At 43.5% G+C, this 23,167-nt stretch overlaps 16 non-coding genes across 16 annotated transcripts; all 16 read left to right on the top strand.

Annotated features, from left to right (window-relative positions):
- The first annotated feature begins 2,870 nt into the window (after positions 1 to 2,870).
- LOC141231833 (U2 spliceosomal RNA) lies at positions 2,871 to 3,059 on the top strand. Its single transcript, XR_012298137.1, has one exon. It is a non-coding gene; the product is annotated as a U2 spliceosomal RNA (small nuclear RNA).
- A 1,115-nt stretch (positions 3,060 to 4,174) lies between these two features.
- LOC141232197 (U2 spliceosomal RNA) lies at positions 4,175 to 4,365 on the top strand. Its single transcript, XR_012298456.1, has one exon. It is a non-coding gene; the product is annotated as a U2 spliceosomal RNA (small nuclear RNA).
- Positions 4,366 to 5,480: 1,115 nt separating this feature from the next.
- Positions 5,481 to 5,671, top strand: LOC141232186 (U2 spliceosomal RNA). Its single transcript, XR_012298445.1, has one exon. It is a non-coding gene; the product is annotated as a U2 spliceosomal RNA (small nuclear RNA).
- A 1,115-nt stretch (positions 5,672 to 6,786) lies between these two features.
- On the top strand, positions 6,787 to 6,977 carry LOC141231751 (U2 spliceosomal RNA). The gene has a single exon (XR_012298061.1). It is a non-coding gene; the product is annotated as a U2 spliceosomal RNA (small nuclear RNA).
- Positions 6,978 to 8,092: 1,115 nt separating this feature from the next.
- LOC141231743 (U2 spliceosomal RNA) lies at positions 8,093 to 8,283 on the top strand. The gene has a single exon (XR_012298054.1). It is a non-coding gene; the product is annotated as a U2 spliceosomal RNA (small nuclear RNA).
- A 1,115-nt stretch (positions 8,284 to 9,398) lies between these two features.
- LOC141232175 (U2 spliceosomal RNA) lies at positions 9,399 to 9,589 on the top strand. The gene has a single exon (XR_012298434.1). It is a non-coding gene; the product is annotated as a U2 spliceosomal RNA (small nuclear RNA).
- Positions 9,590 to 10,704: 1,115 nt separating this feature from the next.
- Positions 10,705 to 10,895, top strand: LOC141232163 (U2 spliceosomal RNA). The gene has a single exon (XR_012298423.1). It is a non-coding gene; the product is annotated as a U2 spliceosomal RNA (small nuclear RNA).
- A 1,115-nt stretch (positions 10,896 to 12,010) lies between these two features.
- On the top strand, positions 12,011 to 12,201 carry LOC141231750 (U2 spliceosomal RNA). Its single transcript, XR_012298060.1, has one exon. It is a non-coding gene; the product is annotated as a U2 spliceosomal RNA (small nuclear RNA).
- Positions 12,202 to 13,316: 1,115 nt separating this feature from the next.
- LOC141231742 (U2 spliceosomal RNA) lies at positions 13,317 to 13,507 on the top strand. The gene has a single exon (XR_012298053.1). It is a non-coding gene; the product is annotated as a U2 spliceosomal RNA (small nuclear RNA).
- A 1,115-nt stretch (positions 13,508 to 14,622) lies between these two features.
- Positions 14,623 to 14,813, top strand: LOC141232150 (U2 spliceosomal RNA). The gene has a single exon (XR_012298412.1). It is a non-coding gene; the product is annotated as a U2 spliceosomal RNA (small nuclear RNA).
- Positions 14,814 to 15,928: 1,115 nt separating this feature from the next.
- On the top strand, positions 15,929 to 16,119 carry LOC141232138 (U2 spliceosomal RNA). Its single transcript, XR_012298401.1, has one exon. It is a non-coding gene; the product is annotated as a U2 spliceosomal RNA (small nuclear RNA).
- A 1,115-nt stretch (positions 16,120 to 17,234) lies between these two features.
- LOC141232127 (U2 spliceosomal RNA) lies at positions 17,235 to 17,425 on the top strand. Its single transcript, XR_012298390.1, has one exon. It is a non-coding gene; the product is annotated as a U2 spliceosomal RNA (small nuclear RNA).
- A 1,115-nt stretch (positions 17,426 to 18,540) lies between these two features.
- Positions 18,541 to 18,731, top strand: LOC141231930 (U2 spliceosomal RNA). Its single transcript, XR_012298200.1, has one exon. It is a non-coding gene; the product is annotated as a U2 spliceosomal RNA (small nuclear RNA).
- Positions 18,732 to 19,846: 1,115 nt separating this feature from the next.
- On the top strand, positions 19,847 to 20,037 carry LOC141232115 (U2 spliceosomal RNA). The gene has a single exon (XR_012298379.1). It is a non-coding gene; the product is annotated as a U2 spliceosomal RNA (small nuclear RNA).
- A 1,115-nt stretch (positions 20,038 to 21,152) lies between these two features.
- On the top strand, positions 21,153 to 21,343 carry LOC141232103 (U2 spliceosomal RNA). The gene has a single exon (XR_012298368.1). It is a non-coding gene; the product is annotated as a U2 spliceosomal RNA (small nuclear RNA).
- A 1,115-nt stretch (positions 21,344 to 22,458) lies between these two features.
- Positions 22,459 to 22,649, top strand: LOC141232092 (U2 spliceosomal RNA). Its single transcript, XR_012298357.1, has one exon. It is a non-coding gene; the product is annotated as a U2 spliceosomal RNA (small nuclear RNA).
- Positions 22,650 to 23,167: the final 518 nt, after the last annotated feature.

The raw sequence follows: 23,167 nt of genomic DNA, 5'->3' as shown, positions 1-23,167 counted from the left end.
TCATAAAGTTTTATCTGTGTTTTTAGAGTTAGCAGGGGAACAAAATACCTCAAGAGGCCCATGGAGATTAAATACAACTCTCCTAGAGGATATTGATATTCAAAAGAGGTTTGTGCAGGCCTACCAGTGCTGGCAATCAAAGAGAGACCCCCGCGCCTCGATGCTGGATTGGTGGGAGAGCATTAAACCTAAGATTAAATTATTTTTTATTAAGGCAGGGAAAATGAAAGCAAAAAAGAAAAAGCAGTGGTTTTATGTTTTTAATATGAGATTACAAGTACTCTTTAAACTAAAAGAAGTTGGTATTGATGTGGATGATGATATTGCAAATCTTAAGTCTGAAATAAAAAATGCTCTTAATGAAAAAGGAAAACAAATAATTTTTAACTCCCATGTACAGCACCTGGAGGAAGGAGAGAAATGCTCCCGATTCTTCTTCAAAAAGGTAATGGGGAGGAGGGACGCAATCCTAAATCTTGAAGGTGAAAATGATATTAAGGGTATGTTAGGAAAAGCTTTTAATTTTTATCAACTTCTTTTTAACACTAAAGTTATAGATCCATCCTTTTTAGAGTATGCTATTAATTCCCTTGATTTTAAGTTAGATATTTTAGACCAGGGTATTTTATCTAGGGATCTCACCAGTGAGGAACTTTTACAGATTTTTAAAAGTTTCTCCAGTGGGAAAGCCCCTGGGGAAGACGGTCTACCGATTGAGTTTTATCTGACTTTTTGGGGAATTTTAAAGAACGATATGTTTTTATTGTTTAAAGAAGCTTTTAATACTAATAAATTACCCCCATCTTGGAGGAGAGGTCTGGTATCTTTAATATATAAAAAAGGGGATAGGAGCCAACTTAAAAACTGGCGGCCTATTACGCTTTTAAACCTTGATTATAAAATTTTAGCTAAACTTATTGCAGTCCGTTTAAAACCCTTTATAGCCAAATTAATTCACCCTAACCAGGTATGTGGTGTTCCCGGAAGAACCATAGCTGAGTCCCTCAACATAATTAGGGATACCATATGGTATTCAAAAGAGAGAAGTCAAAACCTTGCTATTTTATCCTTAGACTTTGAAAAAGCTTTTGACAGGGTATCGCATGAATTTCTTTTTATGGTTCTTAAAAAAATGGCGTTTCCAGAGAAAATTTTAACCCGCATTATGCTTTTATATCATTCTTGTTTTAGTCAAATTTCTGTAAATGGGTTTTTAACGAAGGGGGTTCCTCCATTATCAGGGGTGAAACAAGGGTGCCCTCTCTCACCACTGCTCTTTATCTGTGTTATGGAACCACTATTAACCATACTGAGAAAAGATAAAGTAATTAAAGGGGTACCTATTCCCGGGAGTAGGGGTATGCAACTTAAAGCCCTAAGTTACATGGATGATGTTACCATACTATGTCCAGATTCCACATCTCTGAGGAGGGTATTGAGAAACACACAATTTTTCTGTGAAGCCTCAGGTTTTAAATTAAATATAGATAAATGTGACTGTTTTAATGTGGGGGGATGGGACTCCTCTTTGACCCCTGGGATAGTGATACAGAAAAATCACATAAAAATTTTAGGAATTATTTTTAACCAAGCCAATGAGGGGGACCCTAACTGGGACTCTGCAATGGATAAAATAGAAAAAAAGATCTCATTGTGGAATTTAAGGAACCTTAGTATGGAAGGTAAAATTTTAATTATTAAAGCCGTTTTAATTCCCATTATGTTGTATGTTGCAATGGTGTTTCCCCCTTCCAATTTACAAATCAAGAAAGTAACAAGAATTGTTTTTATGTTTTTATGGGGTTCAAAAATGGAAAAGTTAAAAAGAGATCTGATGTACAAATGTAAATCTAATGGAGGTAAAGATGTACCCAATTTTTTTACCTTTTTCCATATAAAGTATTTCTGCTTCTGTTTTAAGGTTTTTAAATCTGATGGCATTTTTAGTTATTTTTTAAAATATGCAGCAGGAATGATTTTTAAAAGGTGGTTTAGCCTACCTTTAAGTTCTCCTGTGCTCCTGTGCCCACCTAAACAGTATGTGATACTTGAGAAAACGGTCAGACTTTTAGGTCTCCAGGAATTGGAGCCTGATATATTGGGGGACCAAAGGAAGGTATCTATTGCTTGCAGACACTCTGAGGACACAATTCCTGTCTCTAATTTTTCACAGGCAAGGTCCAAAACGGTGTGGCGAAATGTGTACGGGAAATATCTTGCAAATGTACACAAGGACCTTGCCTGGGCTATCGTCCACCAGTGCCTCCCTACCCGTGAGTTTCAACATAGGCGGGGGCTGGTGGCGAGAGCCAAATGTCCAAGAGATATATGCGGGGAAAGTGAGTCTGTATTGCATCTCTTTTGGAATTGTCATTTTGCACAGGAGGTTTGGAGAAAGGTAGGCCCACTTTTAAAATGGGCATGTGGCCTGAAAGATTTTAATCACTTTTATGTCTTTTATGGTCTTTTTAAGTGTCCAAATTTTAAACAATTCCGAGTTGCCTGGATTATTATTAATTGTTTTAAAAATGCCATGTGGAAAGTTAGAAATATTTTACTCTTCAAGCATGATCATATTGATTCAACAGACTGTATAAAAATTGCTTTAAGTGAAATGTATATTTACTATCTCAGAGATAAAAAACTGTATGGAGCAAAAGAAGCGGCTTCTATGTGGTGTGTACAATTATGGAACACAATTAGTGGTAATTAAATAAACCCAAGTACATCTGTAATTATGATTTTCTTAATTGTTACAATGGTTTTATGATGGTAAATTGTGTTTTTACAAAAAACTTGAATTGATTATTATCATGTTTTATCATTTTATTGTAATGTTATAAATGTTCTTTTTTAAAACCTTTGTAAATATACTTTTGAATCAATAAAATTGCGTTGAAACCTTATCTGTTCTTATCAGTTTAATATCTGATACGTCCCCTATCTGGGGACCATATATTAAATGGATTTTTAGAACAGGGAGATGGAAAAAGAGCTTGCTCTGTCCACTCCACGCATTGACCTGGTATTGCAGTATCTCCAGGACCGGTGCACCCCTTCTTTAATGCAGTTTCTAAAATCAGAAAGAATTGAATTCAATGTTTTTTGTTCATTTTGCTTGTTTGTCGGATTTTGGGATGGACTCTTTGGCTTTGCTTTTCTTCTCCTCATTGGATTTTTCATGTTCAAAGTTGCAGAAGCCAGATTACAAGCTCATTTTGGTTCAACTTCAGCAACTGTGCATTGCATTGCCATGTAATGTGATGCAATGCTATCTTTCTAGCTCTCCCTTTTTACTTCCTTTTGGATAAACAGACATATTAGGCAAGCATTTTGGAGCTTTCACCTAAATAACTACAGGTGGTGAGATAAGCTGCACAATATAATTGACCTTTCAGTATATTGTTGCACACACACCATCTATTTAGTAAATGCCCTTGTTATCAACAGCAGCCTTTTAAACTCACCTGAGCTAACAGGTATGTGCGCTGGTTACTCTGCTGCGCTTAAAATTTCTTTTTTGGTTTGCTACAATGCCTTTTCTGAAACGTTGTCTCCTTCTGCTGGAACACTGACTTCTTTCATTTAATGCCTGCAGACTATAAAAGAGAACCCAACCCAAAAAGTTTGGTTGATTAGTCTGTGGCATTCTGTTAAACTGTTGCTTATGGCGGTCTCTGTGAGCTTCTCAGCGACATTCAGCCAGCCAGGTATCCTGCCTGCAGTAGATGGAATGTGGCAATGGAACGCTGGCTGCGCGTGTCATAATAGGCTCTGAGCCTTTATATACCTGTGCACAGCAGCAGCCACCTTCAGTCTGCTGCTGGACAGCCAGCAGCAGCAGCAGCAGGAGAGGTATGTAATCAGGAGCCCTCCTGCTAAGGGTAGACAGCTGCTCGTTCCACCCCACCCCCCGCCTTAATTGGTTCTCCTCCCTTCCAACGGTGTTGAGGCGGGTGGGAACAGCAGGGGGTGAAGGTGCTGTGTTTAAAGAGGTGGAGTTATGCAGATCTAAAACGCGTGGATTGCAGCAGCAGCAAGCCGAAAAGTGCAGGCATGTAAGGGATCTAGAGGTTGACAACATGTCTTCTTAACGGGAGTCCAGGAGCTCATCTCCACAAATGGACTTTTCAGGATCCTTGGGTGGCTCCGTAGTTTGAAACCAATTCTGGTTATCGCTTCTCGGCCTTTTGGCTAAGATCAAGTGTAGTATCTGTTCTTATCAGTTTAATATCTGATACGTCCCCTATCTGGGGACCATATATTAAATGGATTTTTAGAACAGGGAGATGGAAAAAGAGCTTGCTCTGTCCACTCCACGCATTGACCTGGTATTGCAGTATCTCCAGGACCGGTGCACCCCTTCTTTAATGCAGTTTCTAAAATCAGAAAGAATTGAATTCAATGTTTTTTGTTCATTTTGCTTGTTTGTCGGATTTTGGGATGGACTCTTTGGCTTTGCTTTTCTTCTCCTCATTGGATTTTTCATGTTCAAAGTTGCAGAAGCCAGATTACAAGCTCATTTTGGTTCAACTTCAGCAACTGTGCATTGCATTGCCATGTAATGTGATGCAATGCTATCTTTCTAGCTCTCCCTTTTTACTTCCTTTTGGATAAACAGACATATTAGGCAAGCATTTTGGAGCTTTCACCTAAATAACTACAGGTGGTGAGATAAGCTGCACAATATAATTGACCTTTCAGTATATTGTTGCACACACACCATCTATTTAGCAAATGCCCTTGTTATCAACAGCAGCCTTTTAAACTCACCTGAGCTAACAGGTATGTGCGCTGGTTACTCTGCTGCGCTTAAAATTTCTTTTTTGGTTTGCTACAATGCCTTTTCTGAAACGTTGTCTCCTTCTGCTGGAACACTGACTTCTTTCATTTAATGCCTGCAGACTATAAAAGAGAACCCAACCCAAAAAGTTTGGTTGATTAGTCTGTGGCATTCTGTTAAACTGTTGCTTATGGCGGTCTCTGTGAGCTTCTCAGCGACATTCAGCCAGCCAGGTATCCTGCCTGCAGTAGATGGAATGTGGCAATGGAACGCTGGCTGCGCGTGTCATAATAGGCTCTGAGCCTTTATATACCTGTGCACAGCAGCAGCCACCTTCAGTCTGCTGCTGGACAGCCAGCAGCAGCAGCAGCAGGAGAGGTATGTAATCAGGAGCCCTCCTGCTAAGGGTAGACAGCTGCTCGTTCCACCCCACCCCCCGCCTTAATTGGTTCTCCTCCCTTCCAACGGTGTTGAGGCGGGTGGGAACAGCAGGGGGTGAAGGTGCTGTGTTTAAAGAGGTGGAGTTATGCAGATCTAAAACGCGTGGATTGCAGCAGCAGCAAGCCGAAAAGTGCAGGCATGTAAGGGATCTAGAGGTTGACAACATGTCTTCTTAACGGGAGTCCAGGAGCTCATCTCCACAAATGGACTTTTCAGGATCCTTGGGTGGCTCCGTAGTTTGAAACCAATTCTGGTTATCGCTTCTCGGCCTTTTGGCTAAGATCAAGTGTAGTATCTGTTCTTATCAGTTTAATATCTGATACGTCCCCTATCTGGGGACCATATATTAAATGGATTTTTAGAACAGGGAGATGGAAAAAGAGCTTGCTCTGTCCACTCCACGCATTGACCTGGTATTGCAGTATCTCCAGGACCGGTGCACCCCTTCTTTAATGCAGTTTCTAAAATCAGAAAGAATTGAATTCAATGTTTTTTGTTCATTTTGCTTGTTTGTCGGATTTTGGGATGGACTCTTTGGCTTTGCTTTTCTTCTCCTCATTGGATTTTTCATGTTCAAAGTTGCAGAAACCAGATTACAAGCTCATTTTGGTCCAACTTCAGCAACTGTGCATTGCATTGCCATGTAATGTGATGCAATGCTATCTTTCTAGCTCTCCCTTTTTACTTCCTTTTGGATAAACAGACATATTAGGCAAGCATTTTGGAGCTTTCACCTAAATAACTACAGGTGGTGAGATAAGCTGCACAATATAATTGACCTTTCAGTATATTGTTGCACACACACCATCTATTTAGCAAATGCCCTTGTTATCAACAGCAGCCTTTTAAACTCACCTGAGCTAACAGGTATGTGCGCTGGTTACTCTGCTGCGCTTAAAATTTCTTTTTTGGTTTGCTACAATGCCTTTTCTGAAACGTTGTCTCCTTCTGCTGGAACACTGACTTCTTTCATTTAATGCCTGCAGACTATAAAAGAGAACCCAACCCAAAAAGTTTGGTTGATTAGTCTGTGGCATTCTGTTAAACTGTTGCTTATGGCGGTCTCTGTGAGCTTCTCAGCGACATTCAGCCAGCCAGGTATCCTGCCTGCAGTAGATGGAATGTGGCAATGGAACGCTGGCTGCGCGTGTCATAATAGGCTCTGAGCCTTTATATACCTGTGCACAGCAGCAGCCACCTTCAGTCTGCTGCTGGACAGCCAGCAGCAGCAGCAGCAGGAGAGGTATGTAATCAGGAGCCCTCCTGCTAAGGGTAGACAGCTGCTCGTTCCACCCCACCCCCCGCCTTAATTGGTTCTCCTCCCTTCCAACGGTGTTGAGGCGGGTGGGAACAGCAGGGGGTGAAGGTGCTATGTTTAAAGAGGTGGAGTTATGCAGATCTAAAACGCGTGGATTGCAGCAGCAGCAAGCCGAAAAGTGCAGGCATGTAAGGGATCTAGAGGTTGACAACATGTCTTCTTAACGGGAGTCCAGGAGCTCATCTCCACAAATGGACTTTTCAGGATCCTTGGGTGGCTCCGTAGTTTGAAACCAATTCTGGTTATCGCTTCTCGGCCTTTTGGCTAAGATTAAGTGTAGTATCTGTTCTTATCAGTTTAATATCTGATACGTCCCCTATCTGGGGACCATATATTAAATGGATTTTTAGAACAGGGAGATGGAAAAAGAGCTTGCTCTGTCCACTCCACGCATTGACCTGGTATTGCAGTATCTCCAGGACCGGTGCACCCCTTCTTTAATGCAGTTTCTAAAATCAGAAAGAATTGAATTCAATGTTTTTTGTTCATTTTGCTTGTTTGTCGGATTTTGGGATGGACTCTTTGGCTTTGCTTTTCTTCTCCTCATTGGATTTTTCATGTTCAAAGTTGCAGAAGCCAGATTACAAGCTCATTTTGGTTCAACTTCAGCAACTGTGCATTGCATTGCCATGTAATGTGATGCAATGCTATCTTTCTAGCTCTCCCTTTTTACTTCCTTTTGGATAAACAGACATATTAGGCAAGCATTTTGGAGCTTTCACCTAAATAACTACAGGTGGTGAGATAAGCTGCACAATATAATTGACCTTTCAGTATATTGTTGCACACACACCATCTATTTAGCAAATGCCCTTGTTATCAACAGCAGCCTTTTAAACTCACCTGAGCTAACAGGTATGTGCGCTGGTTACTCTGCTGCGCTTAAAATTTCTTTTTTGGTTTGCTACAATGCCTTTTCTGAAACGTTGTCTCCTTCTGCTGGAACACTGACTTCTTTCATTTAATGCCTGCAGACTATAAAAGAGAACCCAACCCAAAAAGTTTTTTTGATTAGTCTGTGGCATTCTGTTAAACTGTTGCTTATGGCGGTCTCTGTGAGCTTCTCAGCGACATTCAGCCAGCCAGGTATCCTGCCTGCAGTAGATGGAATGTGGCAATGGAACGCTGGCTGCGCGTGTCATAATAGGCTCTGAGCCTTTATATACCTGTGCACAGCAGCAGCCACCTTCAGTCTGCTGCTGGACAGCCAGCAGCAGCAGCAGCAGGAGAGGTATGTAATCAGGAGCCCTCCTGCTAAGGGTAGACAGCTGCTCGTTCCACCCCACCCCCCGCCTTAATTGGTTCTCCTCCCTTCCAACGGTGTTGAGGCGGGTGGGAACAGCAGGGGGTGAAGGTGCTGTGTTTAAAGAGGTGGAGTTATGCAGATCTAAAACGCGTGGATTGCAGCAGCAGCAAGCCGAAAAGTGCAGGCATGTAAGGGATCTAGAGGTTGACAACATGTCTTCTTAACGGGAGTCCAGGAGCTCATCTCCACAAATGGACTTTTCAGGATCCTTGGGTGGCTCCGTAGTTTGAAACCAATTCTGGTTATCGCTTCTCGGCCTTTTGGCTAAGATCAAGTGTAGTATCTGTTCTTATCAGTTTAATATCTGATACGTCCCCTATCTGGGGACCATATATTAAATGGATTTTTAGAACAGGGAGATGGAAAAAGAGCTTGCTCTGTCCACTCCACGCATTGACCTGGTATTGCAGTATCTCCAGGACCGTTGCACCCCTTCTTTAATGCAGTTTCTAAAATCAGAAAGAATTGAATTCAATGTTTTTTGTTCATTTTGCTTGTTTGTCGGATTTTGGGATGGACTCTTTGGCTTTGCTTTTCTTCTCCTCATTGGATTTTTCATGTTCAAAGTTGCAGAAGCCAGATTACAAGCTCATTTTGGTTCAACTTCAGCAACTGTGCATTGCATTGCCATGTAATGTGATGCAATGCTATCTTTCTAGCTCTCCCTTTTTACTTCCTTTTGGATAAACAGACATATTAGGCAAGCATTTTGGAGCTTTCACCTAAATAACTACAGGTGGTGAGATAAGCTGCACAATATAATTGACCTTTCAGTATATTGTTGCACACACACCATCTATTTAGCAAATGCCCTTGTTATCAACAGCAGCCTTTTAAACTCACCTGAGCTAACAGGTATGTGCGCTGGTTACTCTGCTGCGCTTAAAATTTCTTTTTTGGTTTGCTACAATGCCTTTTCTGAAACGTTGTCTCCTTCTGCTGGAACACTGACTTCTTTCATTTAATGCCTGCAGACTATAAAAGAGAACCCAACCCAAAAAGTTTGGTTGATTAGTCTGTGGCATTCTGTTAAACTGTTGCTTATGGCGGTCTCTGTGAGCTTCTCAGCGACATTCAGCCAGCCAGGTATCCTGCCTGCAGTAGATGGAATGTGGCAATGGAACGCTGGCTGCGCGTGTCATAATAGGCTCTGAGCCTTTATATACCTGTGCACAGCAGCAGCCACCTTCAGTCTGCTGCTGGACAGCCAGCAGCAGCAGCAGCAGGAGAGGTATGTAATCAGGAGCCCTCCTGCTAAGGGTAGACAGCTGCTCGTTCCACCCCACCCCCCGCCTTAATTGGTTCTCCTCCCTTCCAACGGTGTTGAGGCGGGTGGGAACAGCAGGGGGTGAAGGTGCTGTGTTTAAAGAGGTGGAGTTATGCAGATCTAAAACGCGTGGATTGCAGCAGCAGCAAGCCGAAAAGTGCAGGCATGTAAGGGATCTAGAGGTTGACAACATGTCTTCTTAACGGGAGTCCAGGAGCTCATCTCCACAAATGGACTTTTCAGGATCCTTGGGTGGCTCCGTAGTTTGAAACCAATTCTGGTTATCGCTTCTCGGCCTTTTGGCTAAGATCAAGTGTAGTATCTGTTCTTATCAGTTTAATATCTGATACGTCCCCTATCTGGGGACCATATATTAAATGGATTTTTAGAACAGGGAGATGGAAAAAGAGCTTGCTCTGTCCACTCCACGCATTGACCTGGTATTGCAGTATCTCCAGGACCGGTGCACCCCTTCTTTAATGCAGTTTCTAAAATCAGAAAGAATTGAATTCAATGTTTTTTGTTCATTTTGCTTGTTTGTCGGATTTTGGGATGGACTCTTTGGCTTTGCTTTTCTTCTCCTCATTGGATTTTTCATGTTCAAAGTTGCAGAAGCCAGATTACAAGCTCATTTTGGTTCAACTTCAGCAACTGTGCATTGCATTGCCATGTAATGTGATGCAATGCTATCTTTCTAGCTCTCCCTTTTTACTTCCTTTTGGATAAACAGACATATTAGGCAAGCATTTTGGAGCTTTCACCTAAATAACTACAGGTGGTGAGATAAGCTGCACAATATAATTGACCTTTCAGTATATTGTTGCACACACACCATCTATTTAGCAAATGCCCTTGTTATCAACAGCAGCCTTTTAAACTCACCTGAGCTAACAGGTATGTGCGCTGGTTACTCTGCTGCGCTTAAAATTTCTTTTTTGGTTTGCTACAATGCCTTTTCTGAAACGTTGTCTCCTTCTGCAGGAACACTGACTTCTTTCATTTAATGCCTGCAGACTATAAAAGAGAACCCAACCCAAAAAGTTTGGTTGATTAGTCTGTGGCATTCTGTTAAACTGTTGCTTATGGCGGTCTCTGTGAGCTTCTCAGCGACATTCAGCCAGCCAGGTATCCTGCCTGCAGTAGATGGAATGTGGCAATGGAACGCTGGCTGCGCGTGTCATAATAGGCTCTGAGCCTTTATATACCTGTGCACAGCAGCAGCCACCTTCAGTCTGCTGCTGGACAGCCAGCAGCAGCAGCAGCAGGAGAGGTATGTAATCAGGAGCCCTCCTGCTAAGGGTAGACAGCTGCTCGTTCCACCCCACCCCCCGCCTTAATTGGTTCTCCTCCCTTCCAACGGTGTTGAGGCGGGTGGGAACAGCAGGGGGTGAAGGTGCTGTGTTTAAAGAGGTGGAGTTATGCAGATCTAAAACGCGTGGATTGCAGCAGCAGCAAGCCGAAAAGTGCAGGCATGTAAGGGATCTAGAGGTTGACAACATGTCTTCTTAACGGGAGTCCAGGAGCTCATCTCCACAAATGGACTTTTCAGGATCCTTGGGTGGCTCCGTAGTTTGAAACCAATTCTGGTTATCGCTTCTCGGCCTTTTGGCTAAGATCAAGTGTAGTATCTGTTCTTATCAGTTTAATATCTGATACGTCCCCTATCTGGGGACCATATATTAAATGGATTTTTAGAACAGGGAGATGGAAAAAGAGCTTGCTCTGTCCACTCCACGCATTGACCTGGTATTGCAGTATCTCCAGGACCGGTGCACCCCTTCTTTAATGCAGTTTCTAAAATCAGAAAGAATTGAATTCAATGTTTTTTGTTCATTTTGCTTGTTTGTCGGATTTTGGGATGGACTCTTTGGCTTTGCTTTTCTTCTCCTCATTGGATTTTTCATGTTCAAAGTTGCAGAAACCAGATTACAAGCTCATTTTGGTCCAACTTCAGCAACTGTGCATTGCATTGCCATGTAATGTGATGCAATGCTATCTTTCTAGCTCTCCCTTTTTACTTCCTTTTGGATAAACAGACATATTAGGCAAGCATTTTGGAGCTTTCACCTAAATAACTACAGGTGGTGAGATAAGCTGCACAATATAATTGACCTTTCAGTATATTGTTGCACACACACCATCTATTTAGCAAATGCCCTTGTTATCAACAGCAGCCTTTTAAACTCACCTGAGCTAACAGGTATGTGCGCTGGTTACTCTGCTGCGCTTAAAATTTCTTTTTTGGTTTGCTACAATGCCTTTTCTGAAACGTTGTCTCCTTCTGCTGGAACACTGACTTCTTTCATTTAATGCCTGCAGACTATAAAAGAGAACCCAACCCAAAAAGTTTGGTTGATTAGTCTGTGGCATTCTGTTAAACTGTTGCTTATGGCGGTCTCTGTGAGCTTCTCAGCGACATTCAGCCAGCCAGGTATCCTGCCTGCAGTAGATGGAATGTGGCAATGGAACGCTGGCTGCGCGTGTCATAATAGGCTCTGAGCCTTTATATACCTGTGCACAGCAGCAGCCACCTTCAGTCTGCTGCTGGACAGCCAGCAGCAGCAGCAGCAGGAGAGGTATGTAATCAGGAGCCCTCCTGCTAAGGGTAGACAGCTGCTCGTTCCACCCCACCCCCCGCCTTAATTGGTTCTCCTCCCTTCCAACGGTGTTGAGGCGGGTGGGAACAGCAGGGGGTGAAGGTGCTATGTTTAAAGAGGTGGAGTTATGCAGATCTAAAACGCGTGGATTGCAGCAGCAGCAAGCCGAAAAGTGCAGGCATGTAAGGGATCTAGAGGTTGACAACATGTCTTCTTAACGGGAGTCCAGGAGCTCATCTCCACAAATGGACTTTTCAGGATCCTTGGGTGGCTCCGTAGTTTGAAACCAATTCTGGTTATCGCTTCTCGGCCTTTTGGCTAAGATTAAGTGTAGTATCTGTTCTTATCAGTTTAATATCTGATACGTCCCCTATCTGGGGACCATATATTAAATGGATTTTTAGAACAGGGAGATGGAAAAAGAGCTTGCTCTGTCCACTCCACGCATTGACCTGGTATTGCAGTATCTCCAGGACCGGTGCACCCCTTCTTTAATGCAGTTTCTAAAATCAGAAAGAATTGAATTCAATGTTTTTTGTTCATTTTGCTTGTTTGTCGGATTTTGGGATGGACTCTTTGGCTTTGCTTTTCTTCTCCTCATTGGATTTTTCATGTTCAAAGTTGCAGAAGCCAGATTACAAGCTCATTTTGGTTCAACTTCAGCAACTGTGCATTGCATTGCCATGTAATGTGATGCAATGCTATCTTTCTAGCTCTCCCTTTTTACTTCCTTTTGGATAAACAGACATATTAGGCAAGCATTTTGGAGCTTTCACCTAAATAACTACAGGTGGTGAGATAAGCTGCACAATATAATTGACCTTTCAGTATATTGTTGCACACACACCATCTATTTAGCAAATGCCCTTGTTATCAACAGCAGCCTTTTAAACTCACCTGAGCTAACAGGTATGTGCGCTGGTTACTCTGCTGCGCTTAAAATTTCTTTTTTGGTTTGCTACAATGCCTTTTCTGAAACGTTGTCTCCTTCTGCTGGAACACTGACTTCTTTCATTTAATGCCTGCAGACTATAAAAGAGAACCCAACCCAAAAAGTTTTTTTGATTAGTCTGTGGCATTCTGTTAAACTGTTGCTTATGGCGGTCTCTGTGAGCTTCTCAGCGACATTCAGCCAGCCAGGTATCCTGCCTGCAGTAGATGGAATGTGGCAATGGAACGCTGGCTGCGCGTGTCATAATAGGCTCTGAGCCTTTATATACCTGTGCACAGCAGCAGCCACCTTCAGTCTGCTGCTGGACAGCCAGCAGCAGCAGCAGCAGGAGAGGTATGTAATCAGGAGCCCTCCTGCTAAGGGTAGACAGCTGCTCGTTCCACCCCACCCCCCGCCTTAATTGGTTCTCCTCCCTTCCAACGGTGTTGAGGCGGGTGGGAACAGCAGGGGGTGAAGGTGCTGTGTTTAAAGAGGTGGAGTTATGCAGATCTAAAACGCGTGGATTGCAGCAGCAGCAAGCCGAAAAGTGCAGGCATGTAAGGGATCTAGAGGTTGACAACATGTCTTCTTAACGGGAGTCCAGGAGCTCATCTCCACAAATGGACTTTTCAGGATCCTTGGGTGGCTCCGTAGTTTGAAACCAATTCTGGTTATCGCTTCTCGGCCTTTTGGCTAAGATCAAGTGTAGTATCTGTTCTTATCAGTTTAATATCTGATACGTCCCCTATCTGGGGACCATATATTAAATGGATTTTTAGAACAGGGAGATGGAAAAAGAGCTTGCTCTGTCCACTCCACGCATTGACCTGGTATTGCAGTATCTCCAGGACCGTTGCACCCCTTCTTTAATGCAGTTTCTAAAATCAGAAAGAATTGAATTCAATGTTTTTTGTTCATTTTGCTTGTTTGTCAGATTTTGGGATGGACTCTTTGGCTTTGCTTTTCTTCTCCTCATTGGATTTTTCATGTTCAAAGTTGCAGAAGCCAGATTACAAGCTCATTTTGGTTCAACTTCAGCAACTGTGCATTGCATTGCCATGTAATGTGATGCAATGCTATCTTTCTAGCTCTCCCTTTTTACTTCCTTTTGGATAAACAGACATATTAGGCAAGCATTTTGGAGCTTTCACCTAAATAACTACAGGTGGTGAGATAAGCTGCACAATATAATTGACCTTTCAGTATATTGTTGCACACACACCATCTATTTAGCAAATGCCCTTGTTATCAACAGCAGCCTTTTAAACTCACCTGAGCTAACAGGTATGTGCGCTGGTTACTCTGCTGCGCTTAAAATTTCTTTTTTGGTTTGCTACAATGCCTTTTCTGAAACGTTGTCTCCTTCTGCTGGAACACTGACTTCTTTCATTTAATGCCTGCAGACTATAAAAGAGAACCCAACCCAAAAAGTTTGGTTGATTAGTCTGTGGCATTCTGTTAAACTGTTGCTTATGGCGGTCTCTGTGAGCTTCTCAGCGACATTCAGCCAGCCAGGTATCCTGCCTGCAGTAGATGGAATGTGGCAATGGAACGCTGGCTGCGCGTGTCATAATAGGCTCTGAGCCTTTATATACCTGTGCACAGCAGCAGCCACCTTCAGTCTGCTGCTGGACAGCCAGCAGCAGCAGCAGCAGGAGAGGTATGTAATCAGGAGCCCTCCTGCTAAGGGTAGACAGCTGCTCGTTCCACCCCACCCCCCGCCTTAATTGGTTCTCCTCCCTTCCAACGGTGTTGAGGCGGGTGGGAACAGCAGGGGGTGAAGGTGCTGTGTTTAAAGAGGTGGAGTTATGCAGATCTAAAACGCGTGGATTGCAGCAGCAGCAAGCCGAAAAGTGCAGGCATGTAAGGGATCTAGAGGTTGACAACATGTCTTCTTAACGGGAGTCCAGGAGCTCATCTCCACAAATGGACTTTTCAGGATCCTTGGGTGGCTCCGTAGTTTGAAACCAATTCTGGTTATCGCTTCTCGGCCTTTTGGCTAAGATCAAGTGTAGTATCTGTTCTTATCAGTTTAATATCTGATACGTCCCCTATCTGGGGACCATATATTAAATGGATTTTTAGAACAGGGAGATGGAAAAAGAGCTTGCTCTGTCCACTCCACGCATTGACCTGGTATTGCAGTATCTCCAGGACCGGTGCACCCCTTCTTTAATGCAGTTTCTAAAATCAGAAAGAATTGAATTCAATGTTTTTTGTTCATTTTGCTTGTTTGTCGGATTTTGGGATGGACTCTTTGGCTTTGCTTTTCTTCTCCTCATTGGATTTTTCATGTTCAAAGTTGCAGAAGCCAGATTACAAGCTCATTTTGGTTCAACTTCAGCAACTGTGCATTGCATTGCCATGTAATGTGATGCAATGCTATCTTTCTAGCTCTCCCTTTTTACTTCCTTTTGGATAAACAGACATATTAGGCAAGCATTTTGGAGCTTTCACCTAAATAACTACAGGTGGTGAGATAAGCTGCACAATATAATTGACCTTTCAGTATATTGTTGCACACACACCATCTATTTAGCAAATGCCCTTGTTATCAACAGCAGCCTTTTAAACTCACCTGAGCTAACAGGTATGTGCGCTGGTTACTCTGCTGCGCTTAAAATTTCTTTTTTGGTTTGCTACAATGCCTTTTCTGAAACGTTGTCTCCTTCTGCAGGAACACTGACTTCTTTCATTTAATGCCTGCAGACTATAAAAGAGAACCCAACCCAAAAAGTTTGGTTGATTAGTCTGTGGCATTCTGTTAAACTGTTGCTTATGGCGGTCTCTGTGAGCTTCTCAGCGACATTCAGCCAGCCAGGTATCCTGCCTGCAGTAGATGGAATGTGGCAATGGAACGCTGGCTGCGCGTGTCATAATAGGCTCTGAGCCTTTATATACCTGTGCACAGCAGCAGCCACCTTCAGTCTGCTGCTGGACAGCCAGCAGCAGCAGCAGCAGGAGAGGTATGTAATCAGGAGCCCTCCTGCTAAGGGTAGACAGCTGCTCGTTCCACCCCACCCCCCGCCTTAATTGGTTCTCCTCCCTTCCAACGGTGTTGAGGCGGGTGGGAACAGCAGGGGGTGAAGGTGCTGTGTTTAAAGAGGTGGAGTTATGCAGATCTAAAACGCGTGGATTGCAGCAGCAGCAAGCCGAAAAGTGCAGGCATGTAAGGGATCTAGAGGTTGACAACATGTCTTCTTAACGGGAGTCCAGGAGCTCATCTCCACAAATGGACTTTTCAGGATCCTTGGGTGGCTCCGTAGTTTGAAACCAATTCTGGTTATCGCTTCTCGGCCTTTTGGCTAAGATCAAGTGTAGTATCTGTTCTTATCAGTTTAATATCTGATACGTCCCCTATCTGGGGACCATATATTAAATGGATTTTTAGAACAGGGAGATGGAAAAAGAGCTTGCTCTGTCCACTCCACGCATTGACCTGGTATTGCAGTATCTCCAGGACCGGTGCACCCCTTCTTTAATGCAGTTTCTAAAATCAGAAAGAATTGAATTCAATGTTTTTTGTTCATTTTGCTTGTTTGTCGGATTTTGGGATGGACTCTTTGGCTTTGCTTTTCTTCTCCTCATTGGATTTTTCATGTTCAAAGTTGCAGAAGCCAGATTACAAGCTCATTTTGGTTCAACTTCAGCAACTGTGCATTGCATTGCCATGTAATGTGATGCAATGCTATCTTTCTAGCTCTCCCTTTTTACTTCCTTTTGGATAAACAGACATATTAGGCAAGCATTTTGGAGCTTTCACCTAAATAACTACAGGTGGTGAGATAAGCTGCACAATATAATTGACCTTTCAGTATATTGTTGCACACACACCATCTATTTAGCAAATGCCCTTGTTATCAACAGCAGCCTTTTAAACTCACCTGAGCTAACAGGTATGTGCGCTGGTTACTCTGCTGCGCTTAAAATTTCTTTTTTGGTTTGCTACAATGCCTTTTCTGAAACGTTGTCTCCTTCTGCTGGAACACTGACTTCTTTCATTTAATGCCTGCAGACTATAAAAGAGAACCCAACCCAAAAAGTTTGGTTGATTAGTCTGTGGCATTCTGTTAAACTGTTGCTTATGGCGGTCTCTGTGAGCTTCTCAGCGACATTCAGCCAGCCAGGTATCCTGCCTGCAGTAGATGGAATGTGGCAATGGAACGCTGGCTGCGCGTGTCATAATAGGCTCTGAGCCTTTATATACCTGTGCACAGCAGCAGCCACCTTCAGTCTGCTGCTGGACAGCCAGCAGCAGCAGCAGCAGGAGAGGTATGTAATCAGGAGCCCTCCTGCTAAGGGTAGACAGCTGCTCGTTCCACCCCACCCCCCGCCTTAATTGGTTCTCCTCCCTTCCAACGGTGTTGAGGCGGGTGGGAACAGCAGGGGGTGAAGGTGCTGTGTTTAAAGAGGTGGAGTTATGCAGATCTAAAACGCGTGGATTGCAGCAGCAGCAAGCCGAAAAGTGCAGGCATGTAAGGGATCTAGAGGTTGACAACATGTCTTCTTAACGGGAGTCCAGGAGCTCATCTCCACAAATGGACTTTTCAGGATCCTTGGGTGGCTCCGTAGTTTGAAACCAATTCTGGTTATCGCTTCTCGGCCTTTTGGCTAAGATCAAGTGTAGTATCTGTTCTTATCAGTTTAATATCTGATACGTCCCCTATCTGGGGACCATATATTAAATGGATTTTTAGAACAGGGAGATGGAAAAAGAGCTTGCTCTGTCCACTCCACGCATTGACCTGGTATTGCAGTATCTCCAGGACCGGTGCACCCCTTCTTTAATGCAGTTTCTAAAATCAGAAAGAATTGAATTCAATGTTTTTTGTTCATTTTGCTTGTTTGTCGGATTTTGGGATGGACTCTTTGGCTTTGCTTTTCTTCTCCTCATTGGATTTTTCATGTTCAAAGTTGCAGAAGCCAGATTACAAGCTCATTTTGGTTCAACTTCAGCAACTGTGCATTGCATTGCCATGTAATGTGATGCAATGCTATCTTTCTAGCTCTCCCTTTTTACTTCCTTTTGGATAAACAGACATATTAGGCAAGCATTTTGGAGCTTTCACCTAAATAACTACAGGTGGTGAGATAAGCTGCACAATATAATTGACCTTTCAGTATATTGTTGCACACACACCATCTATTTAGCAAATGCCCTTGTTATCAACAGCAGCCTTTTAAACTCACCTGAGCTAACAGGTATGTGCGCTGGTTACTCTGCTGCGCTTAAAATTTCTTTTTTGGTTTGCTACAATGCCTTTTCTGAAACGTTGTCTCCTTCTGCTGGAACACTGACTTCTTTCATTTAATGCCTGCAGACTATAAAAGAGAACCCAACCCAAAAAGTTTGGTTGATTAGTCTGTGGCATTCTGTTAAACTGTTGCTTATGGCGGTCTCTGTGAGCTTCTCAGCGACATTCAGCCAGCCAGGTATCCTGCCTGCAGTAGATGGAATGTGGCAATGGAACGCTGGCTGCGCGTGTCATAATAGGCTCTGAGCCTTTATATACCTGTGCACAGCAGCAGCCACCTTCAGTCTGCTGCTGGACAGCCAGCAGCAGCAGCAGCAGGAGAGGTATGCAATCAGGAGCCCTGCTGATAAGGGTAGACAGCTGCTCGTTCCACCCCACCCCCCGCCTTAATTGGTTCTCCTCCCTTCCAACGGTGTTGAGGCGGGTGGGAACAGCAGGGGGTGAAGGTGCTGTGTTTAAAGAGGTGGAGTTATGCAGATCTAAAACGCGTGGATTGCAGCAGCAGCAAGCCGAAAAGTGCAGGCATGTAAGGGATCTAGAGGTTGACAACATGTCTTCTTAACGGGAGTCCAGGAGCTCATCTCCACAAATGGACTTTTCAGGATCCTTGGGTGGCTCCGTAGTTTGAAACCAATTCTGGTTATCGCTTCTCGGCCTTTTGGCTAAGATCAAGTGTAGTATCTGTTCTTATCAGTTTAATATCTGATACGTCCCCTATCTGGGGACCATATATTAAATGGATTTTTAGAACATGGAGATGGAAAAAGAGCTTGCTCTGTCCACTCCACGCATTGACCTGGTATTGCAGTATCTCCAGGACCGGTGCACCCCTTCTTTAATGCAGTTTCTAAAATCAGAAAGAATTGAATTCAATGTTTTTTGTTCATTTTGCTTGTTTGTCGGATTTTGGGATGGACTCTTTGGCTTTGCTTTTCTTCTCCTCATTGGATTTTTCATGTTCAAAGTTGCAGAAGCCAGATTACAAGCTCATTTTGGTTCAACTTCAGCAACTGTGCATTGCATTGCCATGTAATGTGATGCAATGCTATCTTTCTAGCTCTCCCTTTTTACTTCCTTTTGGATAAACAGACATATTAGGCAAGCATTTTGGAGCTTTCACCTAAATAACTACAGGTGGTGAGATAAGCTGCACAATATAATTGACCTTTCAGTATATTGTTGCACACACACCATCTATTTAGCAAATGCCCTTGTTATCAACAGCAGCCTTTTAAACTCACCTGAGCTAACAGGTATGTGCGCTGGTTACTCTGCTGCGCTTAAAATTTCTTTTTTGGTTTGCTACAATGCCTTTTCTGAAACGTTGTCTCCTTCTGCTGGAACACTGACTTCTTTCATTTAATGCCTGCAGACTATAAAAGAGAACCCAACCCAAAAAGTTTGGTTGATTAGTCTGTGGCATTCTGTTAAACTGTTGCTTATGGCGGTCTCTGTGAGCTTCTCAGCGACATTCAGCCAGCCAGGTATCCTGCCTGCAGTAGATGGAATGTGGCAATGGAACGCTGGCTGCGCGTGTCATAATAGGCTCTGAGCCTTTATATACCTGTGCACAGCAGCAGCCACCTTCAGTCTGCTGCTGGACAGCCAGCAGCAGCAGCAGCAGGAGAGGTATGTAATCAGGAGCCCTCCTGCTAAGGGTAGACAGCTGCTCGTTCCACCCCACCCCCCGCCTTAATTGGTTCTCCTCCCTTCCAACGGTGTTGAGGCGGGTGGGAACAGCAGGGGGTGAAGGTGCTGTGTTTAAAGAGGTGGAGTTATGCAGATCTAAAACGCGTGGATTGCAGCAGCAGCAAGCCGAAAAGTGCAGGCATGTAAGGGATCTAGAGGTTGACAACATGTCTTCTTAACGGGAGTCCAGGAGCTCATCTCCACAAATGGACTTTTCAGGATCCTTGGGTGGCTCCGTAGTTTGAAACCAATTCTGGTTATCGCTTCTCGGCCTTTTGGCTAAGATCAAGTGTAGTATCTGTTCTTATCAGTTTAATATCTGATACGTCCCCTATCTGGGGACCATATATTAAATGGATTTTTAGAACAGGGAGATGGAAAAAGAGCTTGCTCTGTCCACTCCACGCATTGACCTGGTATTGCAGTATCTCCAGGACCGGTGCACCCCTTCTTTAATGCAGTTTCTAAAATCAGAAAGAATTGAATTCAATGTTTTTTGTTCATTTTGCTTGTTTGTCGGATTTTGGGATGGACTCTTTGGCTTTGCTTTTCTTCTCCTCATTGGATTTTTCATGTTCAAAGTTGCAGAAGCCAGATTACAAGCTCATTTTGGTTCAACTTCAGCAACTGTGCATTGCATTGCCATGTAATGTGATGCAATGCTATCTTTCTAGCTCTCCCTTTTTACTTCCTTTTGGATAAACAGACATATTAGGCAAGCATTTTGGAGCTTTCACCTAAATAACTACAGGTGGTGAGATAAGCTGCACAATATAATTGACCTTTCAGTATATTGTTGCACACACACCATCTATTTAGCAAATGCCCTTGTTATCAACAGCAGCCTTTTAAACTCACCTGAGCTAACAGGTATGTGCGCTGGTTACTCTGCTGCGCTTAAAATTTCTTTTTTGGTTTGCTACAATGCCTTTTCTGAAACGTTGTCTCCTTCTGCTGGAACACTGACTTCTTTCATTTAATGCCTGCAGACTATAAAAGAGAACCCAACCCAAAAAGTTTGGTTGATTAGTCTGTGGCATTCTGTTAAACTGTTGCTTATGGCGGTCTCTGTGAGCTTCTCAGCGACATTCAGCCAGCCAGGTATCCTGCCTGCAGTAGATGGAATGTGGCAATGGAACGCTGGCTGCGCGTGTCATAATAGGCTCTGAGCCTTTATATACCTGTGCACAGCAGCAGCCACCTTCAGTCTGCTGCTGGACAGCCAGCAGCAGCAGCAGCAGGAGAGGTATGTAATCAGGAGCCCTCCTGCTAAGGGTAGACAGCTGCTCGTTCCACCCCACCCCCCGCCTTAATTGGTTCTCCTCCCTTCCAACGGTGTTGAGGCGGGTGGGAACAGCAGGGGGTGAAGGTGCTGTGTTTAAAGAGGTGGAGTTATGCAGATCTAAAACGCGTGGATTGCAGCAGCAGCAATCCGAAAAGTGCAGGCATGTAAGGGATCTAGAGGTTGACAACATGTCTTCTTAACGGGAGTCCAGGAGCTCATCTCCACAAATGGACGTTTCAGGATCCTTGGGTGGCTCCGTAGTTTGAAACCAATTCTGGTTATCGCTTCTCGGCCTTTTGGCTAAGATCAAGTGTAGTATCTGTTCTTATCAGTTTAATATCTGATACGTCCCCTATCTGGGGACCATATATTAAATGGATTTTTAGAACAGGGAGATGGAAAAAGAGCTTGCTCTGTCCACTCCACGCATTGACCTGGTATTGCAGTATCTCCAGGACCGGTGCACCCCTTCTTTAATGCAGTTTCTAAAATCAGAAAGAATTGAATTCAATGTTTTTTGTTCATTTTGCTTGTTTGTCGGATTTTGGGATGGACTCTTTGGCTTTGCTTTTCTTCTCCTCATTGGATTTTTCATGTTCAAAGTTGCAGAAGCCAGATTACAAGCTCATTTTGGTTCAACTTCAGCAACTGTGCATTGCATTGCCATGTAATGTGATGCAATGCTATCTTTCTAGCTCTCCCTTTTTACTTCCTTTTGGATAAACAGACATATTAGGCAAGCATTTTGGAGCTTTCACCTAAATAACTACAGGTGGTGAGATAAGCTGCACAATATAATTGACCTTTCAGTATATTGTTGCACACACACCATCTATTTAGCAAATGCCCTTGTTATCAACAGCAGCCTTTTAAACTCACCTGAGCTAACAGGTATGTGCGCTGGTTACTCTGCTGCGCTTAAAATTTCTTTTTTGGTTTGCTACAATGCCTTTTCTGAAACGTTGTCTCCTTCTGCTGGAACACTGACTTCTTTCATTTAATGCCTGCAGACTATAAAAGAGAACCCAACCCAAAAAGTTTGGTTGATTAGTCTGTGGCATTCTGTTAAACTGTTGCTTATGGCGGTCTCTGTGAGCTTCTCAGCGACATTCAGCCAGCCAGGTATCCTGCCTGCAGTAGATGGAATGTGGCAATGGAACGCTGGCTGCGCGTGTCATAATAGGCTCTGAGCCTTTATATACCTGTGCACAGCAGCAGCCACCTTCAGTTTGCTGCTGGACAGCCAGCAGCAGCAGCAGCAGGAGAGGTATGTAATCAGGAGCCCTCCTGCTAAGGGTAGACAGCTGCTCGTTCCACCCCACCCCCCGCCTTAATTGGTTCTCCTCCCTTCCAACGGTGTTGAGGCGGGTGGGAACAGCAGGGGGTGAAGGTGCTGTGTTTAAAGAGGTGGAGTTATGCAGATCTAAAACGCGTGGATTGCAGCAGCAGCAAGCCGAAAAGTGCAGGCATGTAAGGGATCTAGAGGTTGACAACATGTCTTCTTAACGGGAGTCCAGGAGCTCATCTCCACAAATGGACTTTTCAGGATCCTTGGGTGGCTCCGTAGTTTGAAACCAATTCTGGTTATCGCTTCTCGGCCTTTTGGCTAAGATCAAGTGTAGTATCTGTTCTTATCAGTTTAATATCTGATACGTCCCCTATCTGGGGACCATATATTAAATGGATTTTTAGAACAGGGAGATGGAAAAAGAGCTTGCTCTGTCCACTCCACGCATTGACCTGGTATTGCAGTATCTCCAGGACCGGTGCACCCCTTCTTTAATGCAGTTTCTAAAATCATAAAGAATTGAATTCAATGTTTTTTGTTCATTTTGCTTGTTTGTCGGATTTTGGGATGGACTCTTTGGCTTTGCTTTTCTTCTCCTCATTGGATTTTTCATGTTCAAAGTTGCAGAAGCCAGATTACAAGCTCATTTTGGTTCAACTTCAGCAACTGTGCATTGCATTGCCATGTAATGTGATGCAATGCTATCTTTCTAGCTCTCCCTTTTTACTTCCTTTTGGATAAACAGACATATTAGGCAAGCATTTTGGAGCTTTCACCTAAATAACTACAGGTGGTGAGATAAGCTGCACAATATAATTGACCTTTCAGTATATTGTTGCACACACACCATCTATTTAGCAAATGCCCTTGTTATCAACAGCAGCCTTTTAAACTCACCTGAGCTAACAGGTATGTGCGCTGGTTACTCTGCTGCGCTTAAAATTTCTTTTTTGGTTTGCTACAATGCCTTTTCTGAAACGTTGTCTCCTTCTGCTGGAACACTGACT

This window comes from Phyllobates terribilis, unplaced genomic scaffold (assembly GCF_046119375.1).
Source record: "Phyllobates terribilis strain yellow unplaced genomic scaffold, ASM4611937v1 Scaffold_538__1_contigs__length_1162401, whole genome shotgun sequence".
Classification (NCBI taxonomy): domain Eukaryota; kingdom Metazoa; phylum Chordata; class Amphibia; order Anura; family Dendrobatidae; genus Phyllobates; species Phyllobates terribilis.
This window is presented reverse-complemented; position numbering and strand designations above follow the sequence as displayed.